The sequence below is a fragment of the Cupressus sempervirens genome, chromosome 2 (genome assembly GCF_028749045.1).
Source record: "Cupressus sempervirens isolate cs-2001-9-10 chromosome 2, ASM2874904v1, whole genome shotgun sequence".
In the NCBI taxonomy this organism is placed as follows: Eukaryota; Viridiplantae; Streptophyta; class Pinopsida; order Cupressales; family Cupressaceae; genus Cupressus; species Cupressus sempervirens.
In genome coordinates, this window is record NC_143119.1 from 489,334,123 (window position 1) to 489,355,273 (window position 21,151).

At 37.6% G+C, this 21,151-nt stretch overlaps 1 pseudogene; it reads right to left on the reverse strand.

Moving 5' to 3' along the window:
- LOC149573150 (uncharacterized) overlaps positions 1 to 9,437 on the reverse strand; it is a 57,880-nt pseudogene extending 48,443 nt beyond the window's left edge.
- Between the last annotated feature and the right edge of the window lie 11,714 nt (positions 9,438 to 21,151).

Below are 21,151 nucleotides of genomic sequence, written 5' to 3' on the forward strand. Positions count from 1 at the left end.
TTTGTTACTTACTACTTGAATAGTCAAAACTTCCTTTCCCTCTATATTCTTCAAACTTGATGCCATAATGTGAAACTAGGGTTTACAAAAATTAAAACTGCATAGCTCCACTCTTGATAAATACCTTGTGAAATCTAATGAATGGATGTGAAATCACTGCTAGAATCTTCTACAAACACTTGGAACAAATTTCTAGATTTCCTTCTACTCTTCTCACTCTTTCTTGAATTTTAAATGATGAAAAATGAGCTAAAATCGATCAAATACCCTTTGAAAAGCTTGCAATAAATGTTAAGTGCTTACATAGCTGTAAGCTTGGCATCAACCAATTTTAGGCTCACTCAACATCCATTGACATTTCCATTACTTGGAAACCACTACGAGCTCAAAATCAACTACCTAGTCTGATAGCTTGGCATCTTCTAATATTCCACTTGACATATATAGGAAACTTTTCATTCTCAGCAACAACATGAAAAGCTTGAAGATTTGTCTTGAATTTCTAACAATATCTTGCATCATTATTCATGCTAATGTAATCTTTTCAATACTATATCCTTTTGGAACTAATTTATGATATAGCCTTTAAATATTAGTCCCACATACCTCCTGATTGCCTATTTTGATAAGGTATGATCACCTGACCCATTGGGTGAAGTGATCCCTTCTCCATTTGATGTGTTGCAATCATCCTTCCTTTTCCATGTCTTATTCATCTCATCTTTGATGTTTTCAACATTTGCCTTGCCTTTTCCTTTATGAAATTCACAACTTGGTACCTTTGACCTAATTGAACAATACCTACTAATGTGACTAGTCTTCAAACAACTAAAACATGTGGTTTGACTTAACCATCATTGGTAGTTACCACTAAAGTGTGTCCTTGTACAATTTTTAGGAACATGTCCATGTTCTTGACAATAATGACAACTATATATTGTATTATAATCCTAGTTATAAGAGTTGCCATTGTTCCTTACCTTTGTTTGCCTATTTGATGACCACATGGGTTTGGATCTATATTCAAAATCTCTATGTCCATACTTCTAATAATTATAAAAATATCCTTCAAATCTTTGTGTATGCATGGTCTTGGTTCTGCATTCATGTTCTTGATGACTTTGCTTTGTGCATTTATGGTAGTGAACCATGTTCCTAGGCTTAACATTTTGATTTATAGTCTTGCTCCTACACGCATTAGCAGTATGTCCTTTCTTACCACAATTATGACAAGTAGGTTTGGAGTTCTTACATTTTTTGTTCCTTTCTTCTACACTTTTGGATGATTCTCCTTCTTCAGTACTTATATATCCTAGTCCAAATGTATCATTATTGGATCTCAATAATTGCTCAAAGTATTTAATGGCTTCATTTGGTTTGTTAAAACTTTCAAAAAAATCCTTTTCTCTCTTTAGGTCACTCTACAATTGTTCATTCTACAATTTCAATGTAGTTATCTCAATGTCCTTGACATTTAACTCATAGTTGGAATTCATCATTTGACTTGGAGTATCCAATTGCATGATGGAAATCTTGGTTAGCTCTATTGACTTCTCTTCCAGTCTATTGGCTAGAATTATTTTGTCTTCTTCAATTGTGGCTTTTTCTTCCATAGCTTTCTTCTTTTGTTCAATTACCTCACATAGCAGCATGGCTTGCGATTCTTGCTCTAATTTGAGATTTTTGATTTCCTTAGCTTGGGCTCTATTCTGTTTGATTAGATCTACAACTGCTACATCAAATTCATTTGAGTCTCCATTGGAAAATAGCTTGGTAGTGTCAATCTCTTTATATTGTGTGTCATTCTCTACAATATAAATTTATTTTCTTCTCTTTAAAGAATTCTTTTCTCTTGCTTGATTCAGTTGATGTAGAATGAGATGTATTTCAATCTCCTAGTTCTCAATAGTCTTTCCCAACATGTAGACTTCCATTTCAAGATCTTTCCTCAAAGCTACAAAGCTTCTCTTTCAAAAAACAAGGCTCTTATACCAATTGTTGGAATTACAATAGAAAAGGTAAACTTCTGAGGGGGAGGGGTGGTGAATTAGTAGTTTAAACTTGGACCCATAAAATTTTCACTACACATTTATCTCATGCATTCAATGAGTAAACTGAAATAACATGTAAAGAATATGCATATAAATCATGTAAACATGTAAGAATTCACACACATAACACCATATATGATTACCTAGAAACCCTCCAAGTGAGAAGGTAAAAATGGGGTGGGGATGACACCCACAAATCATCAGTACTACAAAATTAAAGTGTATCCAATGGAGGTTACAATGTTTTCATCATGAAACATGATCTACCCTGTGAAAGGTCTACCCTGTTAAAGGCTTACAAAGATTGTTAGGTCTCACTTTGTTAGAGGATTTCAACACCCTGTTAGAAATGTGCCTGGTTAAAGGACTTTAACTTACGACTAAGTAAGCACCCTATTAAAGGATTTCATATAGCCTATTAGGACTACTCTATTAAAAATTTTGACTAAAATCACCTATTAGAATGTCTCAACATAGATCTTGTAGCTAGCACTTGCTTGCCTGATAATAGGTCACCTCTAAACAATGTCTTCTTAATCCTTCTCAACCAGATGTCTCTATGCTCTATCCTTTTCTCTATCCTTTATTCTGCTCTAACTAATTTTGCAATTCAATCTCACTTCATAACTTTTAAGTCACCATGAATGCCCTATTTGCGCATGTAAACTTTTCTCCTCGCTCCTTCAATTCCTTACACACTGATAAATAGTTTAGGGTTTTGTCCTCCTTAAGAAGACTTAGTGACTTAGGGTTAGGTATGAATCTTTGGCTAAGATTCATCCATTTTTCCACTCAATCCTTCCCATTTTTTGATTGTATGCATGTAATTGCATAGGGAATCCAACTAGAGATTCATCCTTATCTCCAAAACATCAAAATTCAATCTTAAGTCAACTCAAAAATGGTTTACATAGTTGTTTGTGCCATTACAAAAAAATATGTCAAAACTGTGTTACTCGACATTTGAAGTCTCTGATGCTCAGTATACACTAATCTTTGTATTCTAACTCTGTAGAAAAACATTTTTTTTAAAGATAATAACTTAACAACAACAATTATAACATAATGGAAGAAATTAACATTCACATAAACACATACCATGAAACAGATTACAATTCTTAAGGGTCCCATGATGTTGAATCACATTTAAGTTTAATTAATAATAAATCTAATATATAATAAATCCACATCAAATAATAATATAATAGTATGATTTCATGTAAGAATTTTCCTTAGGGAAAAATTCACCCAAGATCAAAGAATTCAAGCACAAGCACAACAGTAGACCGAAAAGAGTATGATCAGACTATTGATATATATTTGATTCAATGTGGATTAAAGTACATTGAGAGTGCCTATATACAAAGGCCTTTGGAATGCTTTTAGAATGCATAAAAATCAACAACATGATAAGTCATACAACTAGGCACATGTCCACCAGATATGGGTTATCCTCCATTAAGCACAGAAGTAAGTGGGATGATGAGAGGATAAACCTACAAAGGTGTAGAATGAAAATTAATGTTGTAGACACCATGTGCTAAATGAGAAGTGTGAATAATTGTGTTGTCTAACATGAAAACTCAGTTAATTATGCAAAATCTAGTGTTATAGACACCATGTGTTGAATTAGAATTGCTTACTTTTGTGTTGTCAACATGGAAAATCATAAAAGTACACAAACTCCTAAGTGTCTCACCAAATAAATAATAAAATAATGCATTATCCTAAGTAAACTTAAGTGTAATAAGTAAATACGTATTTACACCAACACCCCCCCTTAAGTGCAACTTAGGGGAATGCATGATGGGTCCCGGCTACTAGGCCATGTTAGGTACCAAAGTACAAAATGAAATGAAATCTCTCATAAAGTGGAGAAAGAGGGAAAACCTCATGGGAAAAACCCTCCCCCAAAAAGAGAGATAAAAAGACAAGATGTATGGATGGATGGAGTAATCAAGAACCCCCCATTATGACATACATCAAGTATATACAAAAGTGAAGAATGAGAAGGACAAAACCCCATAAGAGGAAAAGGTTCCTCCCCATAGGAGAGAAGAAGAAGAGAGAGAAGTTAGTCCCCCCCCCTAATGAATAGTGCTGACTACTGATAGTTGCTTTGATGTAGAACCTGATCCAATAATGTTGAATAATGTTCCTCCCCTTTGGAAGAAACAATGGAAAAGGTACAAAAGAGATGCTTCCCCTATGTGTGGAAAGAATCCCAAAGATATATGATGGTCTTGAAACCTACTCAACTATCCCTATGTTGATGTTGATGGTTGCCCCTTCCAACACTACTAAAAAGAATGATTGTAGATCTGGCAAGGATGTAGGTAGAGCCTATGCCAAGGAACCATCTATCTCCTCAAATGATAAAGAGATTGTCGACAACTGTTGTTCATAAGGATCCACAATCACATCAACCTATGAAGATCAGTCATGTAGAGAATGGGCATGAGGGTCAGAGTGAGCCCTTGCAGCAACTGTAGAAGGATCATCTTCATCAAAGAGAAGATGTATATTATCAAGGATATCTCCCAAGTATGGTATGTATGACTCCATAAATGAACCTAAAATGTCTACTATGTTGTCATTCCCTATTGCTGGAGCTAGAAGAAAAGTTGTACCCTTTTGTGCCAGACCTATCACTATGGCAATGTATGCATGTGGAATGTACTAATGTCATGACCTCTCACTGCAACTGTCAATAGAACCCCACATATTTGAATTTTTTGAAGCACTATCACTGGTGTCACTATTAGTTTCCATAGTGTATGAAGTGCGAAGAGGAGTAGAGGATAAGCTCGATGAAATTTCCTCAAAGTGAACATCCTTCTCCACAAAAGTCCCATGTGTCTCAGGATCCATAAGTTTGTATGTCTCAACACTATCTTCATATCTAATAAAAGTACAAGGCCTAGGTGTTGATGCCTTGTATCCCCTGAAAGATATGTTTGCCCATGCTGGACAACCAATGACTCTAAAGTGTTTCACAACTAGTTTTCTACTACACCATGCCTCAAAAGGAGTCTTACCATCTAAGGCACTATGAGGAGACCTATTAAGTATGTGAGTGGCACTGCTTATAGCTTCCACTTCAAGTATTGGATCAACAGACTTGGCTTGTATCATGAAACTTGCCATGGACTTAAGAGTTCATATCCTTAGTGCTACAACATCTGTCTTGTGTGGACTGAATGCTGGTGAATTCTAAAGATCAATTCCCTCAAGTTTGCAAAAGTCTTTAAGTCTTCTATCCACATATCTACTTTCATTGTCCACCTGAAAAACCTTGATGGATTTCCTTGTTTGATGTTCAACATGAATCTTGAAGGCTTGAAGCTTGTCCAACACTTCATTCTTGTGATGAACAAAATAGACCCATGTGTAATGTGAAAATTCATCAATGCAAGTAAGGATGTAGTGACCCTAGCTGACTGATGTCACTGCAAAAGGACCTACTAAAACCATGTGAACTAACTAAAGAACAACTGGTGCTCTTGAAGACTTCCTTTTATCATACTTCTCCTTGAGATGCATATCCAGTGAACATGATGAACATTCACCCTTAGAAAAGTTGATGTTAGGTAGACCTTTGACCATGTTTTTTGAGCAAAGTTGTTAAAGATAGCGGAAGGCAAGATGACCATACTACTCTTTCCATAGTTTGATTTGTAAATTAGATTGAGTTAACAAGGCATATGAAGGAGATTAGGCACAAAGTGGGAGAAGGAATAAAGCCTCTTGTCATGATTGACTTTTCCCACTGCAACCAATGAATCATCTTTAAGACTGCACACCATCATTGAATCTGGAAGGAACTAAACTTTATTACCATCTCCAAGGTGAGTGATTTGGTAAATTGAGAGGATATTAGAGCTCAGGTGTGGAACATAGAGAACATCTTTGAATTCCCCATTTTCCATCTCTACATGTCATTTCCCTTCAACTTAAATTTTAGTATCATCTCCCACAAAGATGTGTGGTACCTGTGACTGCTTCAATGAAGAAAAGTCTCCCTTTGAAGAACCCATATGATAGAAAGCATCTGAGTCAAGAATCCATTTTGATGAAGAACTTGTATTTACCATAAGTGCTTTCCCTTTTCCCTTTGAAGTGGGTGGAGTTGAATCCTTGGAAGTACCTAGAACTTGAATTTTGTTCTTCCTGAATAGGTTTTCCAACTCATCAATTCTCTTAATATTGCAATGATGCTCATCATGATTTGGCTTCTTACAATATGCACAAAAAATTTTGTCCTTCTTTTCATTACTTCCCTTCTTGTTGGAAGAAGAATTGCCTTGCAGTGAGGAGGACTATTGTGTCTCAAATTGTGATTTTTGCTTCCACTGCTTCTTCTTCTTGTTGCTAGAACTTCTTCCTCCTTGACTTGATTGGTTCTCATTACTAGCCACCAATGCTTTGGTCTTTGATGACGTGAGAAGTCCCATATCTATCAAGTAGGATTGTTCAAAAATCAACATTTCTACAAAAGCATCAAATGTAGGCTTCTGGAAAGCACTTCCCATGGTCAACCTATGAGTGTTATAACTCAAAGTAAAGGAAGCATACTTTGAAGGTAGCCTCTTCAGGATGTGATGAATCAACTTATCATCCTTCATGGGAATACCACAATCTTTAAGTAGTGCTCTAGATAAACTCATTAGCTTTGTTGATATAATCCTGAATTGTGTCAAAGTTCTTAGGATCCAATAGAAGTAGGTCATCCTCAATCTAGTATCCCTTTTCCTCATCCACCTTACCATACAATGCTTCAAGTTTATCCCATGCAAGTTTGGATTCCTTGAAACTAGAAATGTGGAAGAAGAGATCTCTATGTACACAAGTCCTGATAATTACTAAAGCCTATTGGTCTTTAGTTTTCCAATCAATAAGTGTTGTAGCATCAATGGGTTTGGGAATTGTACCATCAACATAAAGGCTTAGACCTTTTTCCATTAATCTACTCCATGCAATATCTTTCCATGTAGAATAACTATGTGAAGTTAGAAGTGGACCTTTAGGTGAACCCATGATGCAAAAAAGTAAAAGAGCACAAAAGAGAGATACAAGAACACAATACACACACCCCCCTTTTCACTCAATCAAAAGACCCCCCTCAAAAAAAGATTCTTTTGGCACTTTATATATAGTGTGTGTACAATAGGCCCCTTATTAAAATGTACAAGGTAGACTTCTATTTTGCTATTTACAACTACCTTTTCAAGCTCAAATCTGTCACTAAGCACTATAGCTCAAATATACAACAATTTTGAAAAGTAATCAAAGCAATACAATGCAAAAATGGCCCTAATTCTAAAAGTGAGACTTTTTTCCACACAACCCTATAATCTGATTGCAGATCTGGAAAGTAGATGAAAAATAATGCACTTTCAACAAAAAAAGGAACCTATAAATGTGTCCAAATGAGCATGTACAGAGTTTCAAGTTGCAAAATGTAGGATTGAACAGGTACAGCTGCCAAAAAATGCAATTTCTGACAAATCCTTGCACCAAAACCAAAAAATAGCACCACCAATGAAAAGTCTAGGAAATTCTACCCAAAATCAAAAAAATTGCACCTGATTTGGAGTCTGAATTACTGAGTTATGGCCTCCCAAATTCAGACTATCAAATCAAAACTACATCTAGAGAGGGGTTTGGGTAAAAATCTGTGAGCTTAAATTTGATAGTCAAATGGTTGTCATAGGAATTTAAAAGTGTGTGGGAATGATGGTCATATGGCTATCAATTTTAATCCTATGAAATGTTGACATAAGCAAAAGGTTGGCCTCCCTAGATGACGTGGCTGATGATGTCAACAGATGACATCAGCACCATACTATATGGATGTATGAAAAAGTACAAAAAATGATGTTGTGTCTGAGTTGACATGTTGAAGTGACTGGGTGGTTGGCAGCTGAGGTGGACATGTGCAGAGGGGTCCACGTGTGTTGGGCATTATTGACATGTCTGCGGCTTACTGGGTGCCACATGTCACACAACGAGGTAGGATGTCCTCATGATTGGGCAAGTGGAGGGTGCCAAAATTTTTGCTAGCATCGAAGTTTGAGCTAGAATCTTCATGTCATCATCAGAGATCGGAAGTTTGGTGTCGAGGTTTGCAACTTGACAGGGGCCGAGAAAGGTAGTGTTGCATCGCTAGAAAAGCTTCAATGCCACTAGGAAGAAGACTTCCTCGTGCCAAAAAAGGTAGTGGTCATTGTTGCTACCAATAAAACAAGTTGCAGCAGTGGCCATAAACTCTACGGTAGTTGGAAATAGGGTGTAATGTTGGAGATCTCTACTACGAAGACACTCTGTGGGTTGGAAGACTTGAACAACATCTGGATGGAAATCGTAGATGATCACATTGGGAACTGGAGGTTTAGTGCAGTCAGCGAGGGTTTGGAATAAAATCCCACATGCACACAAAAATTAGCCTTCAAGAAATTTAAAATAAAAGGCCAGGTAATTTTGTACAAAAGCAAGTTAGTGTTGTATGTTGGAGTTGTCAGGTAGTTCTGTTGGCCAGATTTGTAGGCAGTATTGGTAAGGTATGGAAGAATAAACTCTTGATTCAAATTAATAAAGGAATATTCTCTGGAGAAAATTGAATATTTTGTGCAAGGTATAGTGCTGAGGTGTCACTACCTAGTGCGTATACAAAAAAAAAATTCTCTACTGGCCCAACTAGGAAATATTGTGATAGAAATATAGAGAAATTAAATAACAGATTTGAATAAAATTAAATTGCAAATCTAAAAGATAATACCCAAACTTGCAAATTAGGCCTTTGGGTGTTAATTTGCAAAAAACATGGCCTCAAAATAAACTTTGGCCTAGGGTAGGTGAATTTATAGCTAATTTTCATCAAATTGACATTTTGGATGTGTGGTCTATCTGGCTCTAGATGCTCCCAATTTCTACAGTACTCTAGATCTGGATCAAGGTGCTGAAGCAACTATTACCATTTTTTGCCTCCCACCAAAAAATTTGAATTCAAATGCTTAACCCCACCCAACAGCTACTTCCCATCTTTTATATTATTTAAATAACCTGGAAATATCGAAAAAATAAAACGATAAAACCTTATGGTGTTTTCTTATTTCCTAAATATGTCTCTGCTAGCCTGCACTTTCTACGCCATCAGATCTCGCACAGATCTATGATAGGTGCATTCCCACATTTTGAAAATGCACTACTTTTACATAATGCGGGGAAGCCCCTTTGCGACACGTGGATTGGTGGGTCCTTTCATTTTGTGTGGACTGCAGAAGGGAAGAGGGTTAGTCCAGTTGGTGATTCTATTGGCACCTGCTTTCCCGCATTATGTGCTTCGTCAGACTTTCTAACAATGCGAGCAAGCACCCTGTGACACATGTCCATATGATCTCACAAAGGATATTTACATAGGCTCAAAGAGCACATATTATGACCACCATCAGATCTCCCAGGATCAATGGCTGGTGCATGCCCACAATATGAAGATGTGAGGAGATTAAAGATTGTGGGCAAGCCCCTTTGTGACATGTAGCTGATAATGACATCATGCATCCATTCTTCTCAAAGCAAGATCCACCGTCTGATGCAAGCTGATCAAGGGTTGGCGCTTGCCCGCAATATGAAGTTGCAAGAAGATTAAGTAATGTGGGAAAGTGCCCTGATGACACCTGTCCCACGATATCACATGTTCCCAGTTATACCTTCCACTGTCAGATCTTCAAGGAAATTAAACAATGCGGGTATGCACCCTTGCGACACATGGCATGGCATGATGTCATGGGCCCACTTTTCTTAGAAGGTAATGACAGCTCATCTTCCGTGGTCGTTTTCAGGTGAGTCAGAGTATGAAGAGGGCATTTCATTGGTCCCTCCAGTTGACTAGGCATGTAGTCATATAGGATTCTAATCGCTATAGATTCAAATGAGATCAAGGGTTGGTGCTTTCTCATATTATGAAGTTGCAAGGATGTTAAGGAATGCGAGAAAGTTCCTTATTGTCGCATGTCCTTGTGGGGCTAGTTGGATGCCAAGTTAGATGCCAAGTGTTTTGTGGGCCCAAGTTTTCATGGATAGGCGTAGTATATGGAGAATCTCTCCTAATCGTTGATCTTGTGGAGATTAACGATCGGCGATTTCCTGCAATAAGGAGTTGCAAGAACTTTAAGCAATGCGAGAAAGTGCTTGAAGGACACATGTCCTTGCAAGCCCAAGCAAATACATTATGGTTAAGGTATTAACAGTTGGGCTAGCAGTTATGTAACATCGTGATCAAGGTTTTGAGGAGGTGGCACGATTAGTTAGAAGACGTGGTCAACCACGTGTAGACTTTACGAAGTGGCAAAATAAAAGAAGATCATTGATCCACATGGCTCATCCTGGTGGTAGAACTCAGTTGACTTGCTGACCCAGCTGATTCATGAACCAAAAAATGAAGGGAGTCAAATTTTCTCGGGTGATGTGATCCCTGTGATCAATTCCAACCACCCTCAAATGAATGCTAAACTCAGGAGAACACTCCACCACCCTAGTTGATCCATTTACTTGGTTAGACAATTTAATGGCACCATTTCTGTCTTCTCAGGGCCCTGTTCCAACAAAGATTAGATATCATTGCATCTAGATCTGTGCTAAGGTTAAATTTTCCCTAGATCTACATGATTGTTCTCTATAAGACTTAATGGCAGTGGTTGTGGAGTAACTTCAGTTAGAAGACATCTGAGTTATGCCTGAACTATAAAGGCAATTTTTTGTAGATTTTGTTCGGGTCGACTCTTCTCTATTTTCTTTGATATTGCTCTACAATTTTAGTGTAAATCCCCTTTGCCTCTAAATTGTATGACATTCTTCCTTATCTCCTCCATCCATTGATGTAAAGTGCAAGAACTATTTGCCTCTCATTGGTGTATTGTAGAGATCTGCGATCTTGCATGACTGTATCTCTTTTGGCCTATGAATGGTATATAAGTGAATCCTCTCTTTCCTTGTGTCATTCATTTGGGTTTTCTAATCTGTATGTGATTGTTAGATTAAAGCAAGTCTGGATGTGTATATCTTTTGGTGTCATGATGGTTCAATAGTGCATGTATGGGCGGAGATTGGTTTGAACACTCTATTTTGGTGCATCACCTCGGGTTAGAGTAGGTAGATTTTCTTTCATGCATTCCTTCTCCCTTTTCCTCTCCAAGAGTAGTTAGGTGCACCCTGATAGTAAAAGAAGCTAGCCTTTTCTGGAGACTCAACCTCACAGTTCAAGTCCCATAGCTTGGAGGTTGTTTCCATCTTTCACAAGGTTGTCCTTAGGTAAAAACTTTGGACATGGGTGCAAACTTTTGTGACAATAGTTTTTGGCACACCTGGTGGGACAAAGAAGATTCAACTATATATGTCTGCTGGTTAGCTAGTTGATCTTGATACACTAAGAATTTGGGTGTTATTCTTAGTGCCATTAGCCTTTAGAGGCATCCAATCAAACACCATGGTGACTGTAGTGCAAATCTACTAGTTTCAAGCAGAAACAGTGTTGGTATGTAAAGATCATCTTTGATCTTTTTGTGATTTTTTAGTTTTCTATGAGATTGCAACATTTTCTGAAGCTTTCTCCATGGATACAATTCATAGAAATAGTTATTATTCCCCCCCATATCATGAAAATTTTATTCCTCGGCCTTCATATTTCCAATTTCAATCTCAACCCCAAGTTGCTTATAGCCAAGCTACTCAAAACTATTACTCTCTTCCTATATCTACTCCACCAGTCCCAACATCCTCATATGAGAAGCTTAAAGATATGATGTTGGAGTTACAAAGGCAGGCTGACTGCAAACTCTAGGAGAGGAGTATGAGAATAGACTAGAGGCTATGTGAACAAGATGAGCTATTGCTAGACCTTGATAGGCAGCTTGATGAGGTTGCAAGGCAATAAGAACTTGAGAGACAACATGAGGAGATGGCCTACTAGGCCTATCTCCAACAAGAAGAAGAAGAGAGGGAGAGACAGAGACATTTTGAGGAGAACCTTGCAAGGCAAGTTGCTATAGCAACAGAGGAGGAAATGAGGCTCCAACCAGCTCATTTTCAAGTCAAGGAGGTGGATACACACCCCCCCCCCCCCCCCCCCTTCCAAAATATGTCATCCCAAGCTTTAAGAAGCCCCCTCCCTCACAAGAGCTTGCTATTGTAGCCCCTTCACCCCCTGTAAGAGAGAGTTGGACTAGTCATGAACCCCTTGGACCTATCATTATTTTCCTATTTCTAGGTGGGCCAGTTGTATGGACTCCTAATGGTCCAAATATGGAGTTTCGGGAGAGTGAGTCCAAACTCACAAAGATTCCATGTGAGGAGTTGCAGCCTACTGAGGAGAACAAAGAGGAGACTGCTAAGCCAAAGGAAGAGGAGTTGATCCTCTTATTTGAAGAGCTTCCCTCTTTTGTTGAGGAAGAACAAGAAGACAATAAGGTTGTTCCTCCCCTTGAGGAACAAGTCATGGCTTTTGAACCCTTGCTAGTGAATGAGGATTTGCTGCTAGAGAAAGAAGAAGATCATTTGCTATAGCAGACAGCCCTCTATGATGTGGAGGATGGACAAGAAGGCCTCAAGGATAGCTTTGTCCTTAAGGAGGAATATGCTAACCTACATGAGGTTGCCCCCCAACCTATGCATATCTTTGAAACTGCAATGGAGGAGATCAATGATGAGGATGATCTTTTGGATGAGTTGGATGCTCTTTTCTCTTCCATGGATATTGAATTAGTTTCTCTTATATATGAGGAGCATGTTCCACAACAGCAACAAGTGGAAGGTCACACCATACCAATAGATCCAAAGGAAGTGGTTCATGGGCAGGATGAACAAGATGTGAAAAAAAAATAAGAGGAGGAGCCACTTCCAAACCAGTTGAAGACTACCATTGCAAAGCATAGTCAAGTGGTCAAGGATGATTCCTCTAGCCCTACACCATCAAGAGGATGCCCCATAAGGTATCTAGCTCTGCAAAAAATCTACAAGTTGTCCCTAGTCATGCTCACTCCAAAACATGAGGAAGATTATCACAAAGAGGAGCAGGCATGTTTTGCTCCACAAGGAAACACCCTAGTGTTGGAAAGCTTCACTATTTTCAAAATTGGGAAGGAGGTGTTCCATGTAGCAGTGTGCTTGTCATACCTACTGATTCACCTAACTGCCATTATGCATGGAACAAGAAACCAGTTGATAAGGAAGGGCATCTATTTCAGCAAACCAGTCAATGGGTTTGTTTGACCCCTCTCTTTGTAAATATTTGTATATATTAGAGTAGTTTTCTTTCTGTCGGTTTCCTGCTTTCCAAGAACTGCATGAGCACAAGTTTCTCTCTATGAGATAGCCAGTTTTTCAAAGTTTTGAAGGTTATAGAGGTTTTTTGGTCTTTGGTTCTAGTTGCAGAGATAGATGGCAAGTTTTTTCAAGGTTTTTTCCTCACAGAGGTAGGGTTAAGGTTTCATAGTGCATAGGATCCACATTTTTTTTGACTCTATAGACCAATGGATGCATAAGGCCACTGGTAATATGCATACCTAGTTTGCATGCCCTCTGAGTCACAAGAAATATTACCATTTTTTTTCCTCCCACCAAAAAATTTGAATTTGAATGCTTAACCCCACCCAACGGCTACTTCCCATCTTTTATATTATTTAAATGGCCTAGAAATATCTAAAAAATAAAATGATAAAACCTTATGGTGTTTTCTTATTTCCTAAATATGTTTTCGCTAGCCTGCACTTTCTGCGCCGTTAGATCTCACACAAATCTATGGTGGGCACTCTCTCGCATTTTGAAAATGCACTACTTTTATGTAATGCAGGGAAGCCCCTTTGTGACACATGGATCGATGGGTCCTTTCATTTTGTGTGGGCCACAAAATGGAAGAGGGTTAGTCCAGCTAGTGATTCTATTGGCACCCACTTTCTCACATTCTGAGCTTCATTAGACTTTCTAACAATGCGAGCAAGTGCCCTAGTGAAACATGTCCATATGATGTCACAAAGGATATTCACGTAGGTTTAGAGAGCACGTGTTATAAGCGCTGTCAGATCTCCCAGGATCAGTGGTTGGCGCATGCCTGCAATATGAAGATGCAAGGAAATTAAAGATTGTGGGCAAGCCCCTTCGTGACACGTAGCTGATAATGACATCATGCATCCATTCTTCCCAAAGCAAGATCCATTGTCCGATGCAAGCTAATTAAGGGCTGGCACTTGCCCGTAATATGAAGTTGCAAGAAGATTAAGTAATGTGGGAAAGTGCCCTGATGACACTTGTCACATGACATCACATGTTCCTAGTTATACCTTCCACCATCAGATCTTCAAGGATCAATGGCTGGCGCATGCCCACAATAAGGAGTTGTGAAGAAATTAAACAATGTGGGTATGCACCCTTGTGATGTGTGGCATGTCATGACATCATGGGCCCACTTTTCTCATAAGGTAATGACAACTCATCTTCCATGGCCATTGTCAGATGAGTTAGAGTATGAAGAGGGCATTTCATTGGTCCGTCTAGTTGACTAGGCATGCAATCATATACGATTCTGATCGTTGTAGATTCAAATGGGATAAAGGGCTGGCACTTTCTCACATTATGAAGTTGCAAAGATGTTAAGGAATGCGGGAAAGCACCTTGTTGTTGCATGTCCTTATGGGGTTAGGGTTTTTTCATAGGCCACAAGGTGGTGCCAGTTGGATGCTAGGTAAAATGTCGAGTGTTTCGTGGGCCCAAGTTTTCATGGACAGGCGCAGTATATGGAGAATCTCTCCCGATCATTGATCTTGTGGAGATTAATGATCAGCGCTTTCCTGCAATAAGGAGATGCCAGGACTTTAAGAAATGTGGGAAAGTGCCTGAAGGACATTTGTCCTTATAGGCCCGGGGAAATACATTACGGTTAAGGTATTAACAGTTGGGATGGCAGTTATGTAACATCACGGTCAGGGTTTTGAGGAGGTGGTGCAGTTAGTTAGAAGATGTGGTCAACCACATGGAGACTCTATGGACTGGCAAAACAAAAGAAGATCATTGGTCCATGTGGCTCATCTTGGTTGCAAAACTCAGTTGACTTGTTGACCTTGCTGATTCATGAACCAAAAAATGAAGGGAGTCAAATTTTCTTGTGTGATCTAATCCCTGTGATCAATTCTTACCACCCTCAAATGAATGCTAAACTTAGGAGAACACTCCACCACCCCAGCTGATCCATCTACTTGGTTAGACAATTTAATGGCACTGTTTCTATCTTCTCAAGGCCCTGTTCCAAAAAAGATCATATATCATTGCATCTAGATCTATGTTCAGGTCAGATTTGCCCTAGATTTACATGATTGTTCTCTGTAAGACTTAATGGCAGTGGTTGTGGAGTAACTTCAATTAGAGGACATCTCAGTTATGCCTAAACTATAAAGGCAATTTTTTGTAGATTTTGTTCGGGTCAACTCTTCTCTATTTTCTCTAATATTGCTCTACAACTTCAGTGTAAATCCCCTTTGCCTCTGAATTGTATGACATTTTGTCGTATCTCCTCCATCCATTGATGTAAAGTGCAAGAACTATTTTCCTCTCATTGGTGTATTGTAGAGATCTGCAATCTCACATGACTATATCTCTTTTGGCCTATGAATGGTATATAAGTGAATCCTCTCTTTCCTTGTGTCATTCATTTGGGTTTTCTGATCTATATGTGATTGTTAGATTAAAGCAAGTCTGGATGTGTATATCTTTTGGTGTCATGATGGTTCAATAGTGCATGTATGGGCAGAGATTGGTTTGAACACTCTATTTTGGTGCATCACCTCTTTAGGTTAGAGTAGGTAGATTTTCTTTCATGTATTCCTTCTCCCTTTTCCTCTCCAAGAGTAGTTAGGTGCACCCTAATAATAAAGGAAGTTAGCCTTCTCCGGAGACTCAACCTCACAGTTCAAGTCCCACAGCTTGGAGGTTGTTTCCATGTTTCACAAGGTTGTCCTTAGGTAAAAACTTTGGATGTGGGTGCAAAATTTTGTGACAACAGCAACAATGGTCTCAAATGACTATGTGAAGAGAAATTCTCTAAGCTCTGATACCATATAAGAATTTACCTTAGGAAAAAATTTACCCAAGATCAAAGAACTCAAGCACAAGCACAACAGTAGATCGAAAAGAGTATGATCAAAATATTGATATGTTTTTGATTCAATGTGGACTAAAGTACACTAGGAGTGCATGTATATAAAGGCCTCTAGAATGCTTTTAGAATGCATAGGAATCAGCAACATGATAAGTCATACAATGAGGCACATGTCCATCAGATATGGGTTATCCTCCATTAAGCATAGAATTAATTGTGATGATGAGAGGATAAGCCTAGAAAGGTGTAACATGCAAATTAATGTTGTAGAGACCATGTGATAAATTAGGAGTGTGAATAATTGTGTTGTCAACATGACAACTCATAGAAGTACGCAAACTCCTAAGTGTCTTACCAAATAAATAATAAAATAATGCAATATAATAAAATAATGCATTAACCTAAGTAAAGTAAAGTGTAATAAGTAAATACTTATTTACACCAACAATCCATTTAAATAATATACAATTATATATGATGCCACTTGGAAATAAACAAAATGCACAATCATCCTCTATGCAGGTCACAGGGTATGATAGGCTCAAATAATATATTACATAATCTCTTAAGATCTTATGAAATCAAATACAATACAATTATACAACCATCCATCATAGAAATACAAGAATAGATAGAAAGGAACATCTGGACAAACACATACAATAGTGGCATCTAATAGTCAGATCTCAATGGTTTAAGAAAAGCACTACCACCCAACCTCATGGAACCTAAATGACCCACTCCCACCATGCTATGGAAATAATCTCGAGTCCCAAATAGGATAACAAACTCAAAAGTCAAAAACCAACATCTAGGTTCAAGGAATCACCTGAAAGCAAACTATCTCAAAGGGTACCAAGAAAAAAGTATCAACTAATCCCAGAGGCAACACAGACACATAGGAAATCTACTATGCAAGTGGGCAAGTGTCATCGTATGAACCAACTCTAGGGTTACCCGACTAGTCTTTTAATCCTCTGGCCCCCTAATGACTCTATGTGGCACTAGTATCCTTTTGTACTAACAAGGTATACTAATGAGTCAAGTCTAGGGTTACCTGGCTAGTCTTTTAATCCTTCGGCCCCTTAGTGACTTTATGCGGTACCAATATCTTGTTAATTTATTTTAAACCCATTTAATGAAATGTTATCACTTATTAAATAATCTATAATGGGTTGCCCTGGTAGCCACCCAACATCCATTGCAAGCCAATTCCCAACTTAACATATAGATAACCTACCCTAAGCTCAGTAAAATCAAAAGATCACAAAAGACCACATACCATACATTAGTTCTTAAACAAGCAAGTAACAAGTATTGAAAAAATATTGATCATAATCACGGATTCCACCAATACAATCATTCTAATAGGACTGATCCCAAAATCAAGTATACATAAACCAATCGATGTCATAACATGACATTACCAAGAAAAAATCATACAAACATCTTATTCCTATAAAAGTGACTAGAAAGCAATCCAAATACAATTGATTGAAGACTCAAAGGTTATATTAGATAGGTTACACCATTCACCTCAGTTTCACACAAGAACACTGGAAAGCAATAACAATCAATGCATCAAAACATCTCATAGAGCATACTAGACACATTACCGTGTTTGAGTATAAAAGATTGAGATCAAAACATCATCATGACATCACAAAATAGAACTCCTGAGCCTCTGTTAAACATTTCAACTAGCCAAAGCTAAGTCAAACCCAGAAACCCCAACACTAGTAAATCACACATTACATAAAGTGCATACAAAAGTGAATTCCACAATTCATTAGGTTTTGAAAACCCTAAAGTTCAATATTTACTAAAGTTTGCAAATTAAATCACAAACAATTCTATAATGGAAATCAATTTTCTCAAACAAGAGTTTTAACCTAGAGAACTTCTGAAAACAAAAACACAACAAACATGAAGAAGACAAGAATTTGAAGAACAAGCAACTACTACACAAACCCACAAGGTCATATCTGGATCTGATACTAAAATAATGAATGCACAAACCAACAAGAATCTTCCTTTTCCTTCGAAAATCATCTTTTCAGAAATTGACTCCTCCAAACCCATGTATCTAAAAATGAGCTCTAATTTCCTTAATAAAGAGTTTTTCCCTCAAATCAAGGCTTTGACCATGCAATCATGCAAAAACCCTTTTTCTTTAATTACTATATTTTAATTTTCATACACACACTTTGTGCAATTTAATTAAAATAAACTTTATTAAATTAAAGCCTTCTCTCCCTTATTAAATCATGCAACATTTTTAATATAATATTTATTAATTTAATTAATAATATTATTTAGAGTTTATTAAAAATAAAACTCCTAAATAAATTATTATTAAATTAAATAAATATAAATATGCCTAAATTAGAACTTTAATCAAATCTTTTAAATTTTTTTTTAATTAAATAATCGGTAGATCAAAAAGAAATGTACAATATCAAAAGAGGGAAGGCGAACCTCAACCTCCTAGTTCAACTGGTAATCCAAGATCAATCAACTAGCACAATATGTAATAGTTTCAGCGAGATTACAAAAAGAGAAATTAGATAAGCTAATCCAGAATATCATCACGATCATCAATCCATGCAGTCCATCCCAGCTCTCCTTCCATCCAAACAACTTTCTTCCACTCAAGAATATGAGCAAAGAACTCAAGTCTATCAGAAAAAGGGCCTCTAGTATCCTGCATCTCCTTAATCAGCCACTTAAGGGCTTCTTCAAAAGCAGCCCGGTCATCAATAATGCTAGCTCGTTCCAGCCCATGTTTCATTTCGTAGATGAACATAGTAGCGCGCCCATCACAAAGAAATCTTTTTAGCTTGTCCTTCTCAAGTTTCATAATGCAGCACACCTGCGAGATAATCTTAAAGCGTATGAGTTTCAATTGAAACAAAGTAAGGGATCTACCAACATCTTGGAATTTGTCCTCATTTCTACTTTTCCAAATAAACCAAAGAATATGAGAAGAGAGAATATTCCAAAAAAAGTTAGCATCCTTCTTGAGACCAGATATGTTTCCAAGAATAGTATCTAGCATAGAGACATGATCAGTTATAGATATTCCAAAAAAATTCCATATAATCCTAGCAAAATGACAAGTAAAGAAGATATGTCTTAAGTTTTCAGGAACCCTACAAATATAACAAGAGGCAGTATCACCAGCCTAATTTTTAACGAGAAGTCTATCAAGAAGAAGCTGCCATTTAAAATGTAAGATTTTGGGAGGAATATGAGACATCCAAAATTTGTCAAGGATTTTGTGCCATTCAAGAGAGTCCAAATTCATATACCAGGTGGTATTCGGGTGTGATAAGATAGAGTGATCTTTATTAAGCACCTTATATATATCTTTGGCTTTGATTTTATGTAAGAGGGATCCATCATCCCAACGAAAATATAAGAATCTATGGGAATCCACATCACGTCTACGAGGAAGATTGAGGGGGTGACAAGCATTAACTATCATATTATAGGTACGTTTATGAGAGTCAGGAAGGTTAAACTTAAGCCTAATATCCTACCAACTCGCAAGGTTGTCCTTCTCCAAAATATCAATAAAGCTCTTGATACCAAGGTTGTTCCAATGTTTTGCAGAACACCCTTGAGTCAAGGCAAGAGGCTTTCCATTATGTTGCAGATTCCACCAGATAGAGCGTTCACCATGGATAGAATTATTGCTATCGAAGTTAGAATTATAGATAAAGCCCCTTACCAACTCCCAAGCCTTCCAGATAGACTTAAAAACCATGGAGCCTTGAACAGAAATAGGGAATGTCCCAACAACAAGGTCAGCAAAGGGAAGGTTCTTCCAATATTTGGCTTGCTTAGGAAATCCAGATTGAATATTGTTTCTAAGAAGAATTTTCCAAGGCTCATGACCATCAAGAGCTTGAAAAATCCACTTAGCAGCAAGAGAGACCCCTTGAATCCTAAGGTCTTTAAGGCCTAAACCACCTGACTTCTTATCAATGTGACACCAGCTCCATCTAACAGCATGTTTCTTCCTATTACCTTTTCCATCAGACCATAGGAATCTCCTAATAGCCTTTTGAATTTCAAATAGTTGGTAATTACTAAACATCCAAATAGAAGAATAGTATATACTATAGGAAGACAAGATTTTTTGGCACACCTGCACTCTACCAACAAGTGAAAGCACCCTATTATCCCACTTGTAGAGTTTCTTAATAATTTTATCCTTAACCCAAATCCACATGTCTTTGAGTGATGGGGAGATGGAAAAAGGAACCCCCAAATATCTAACAATCTTATGAGGTCCGCCCCATGAGTAACCAAATTGGAGAAACCAATCTGGAGGTTCCTCTTTCCATCCAAGCATGATAGATTTGTACTTAGATATACGAGCACCAGAGATGGTTTCAAACAGCTCGAGTTTCAGATTAAGATGTTGAATATTAAGACAAGATAGTTCAAGGAAGAGAGAGGTATCATCAACAAATTGGATATTAAGAAGCCCACAATTGTCAAGCAAGGAAATCCCATTAACTTTGGGAGAGATAGTATCATCTCTGAGGATATAGTACAAGGCATCAGAAGCAATAACAAAAAGAGCAGGAGCAAGAGGACATCCTTGTCGAATGGATCGGGACAAGGGTATAGGATTAGATAAAAAACCATTGATTTCAATTCTAGTAGAGGAATCCTTAAGCAGCACTTGAATATATCTAACAAATTCATTAGGGAATCCAAAGGCTTGAAGGATAGAAAGGATGAAATCCCATTCGATCCAGTCATAAGCTTTCTCAAAATCTAAAAGAAACATAGCAAAATTCTGATTCGAGGACTTGGCCCACTCCATTGACTCCCAACTGGTGACAAGGTTTTCTAAAATATATCGTCCCTTGATGAAACCAGTCTGGGTGGAACAAATGAAGTTGGGTAGAATATTAACAAGCCGAGAGGCCAAGGCTTTGGC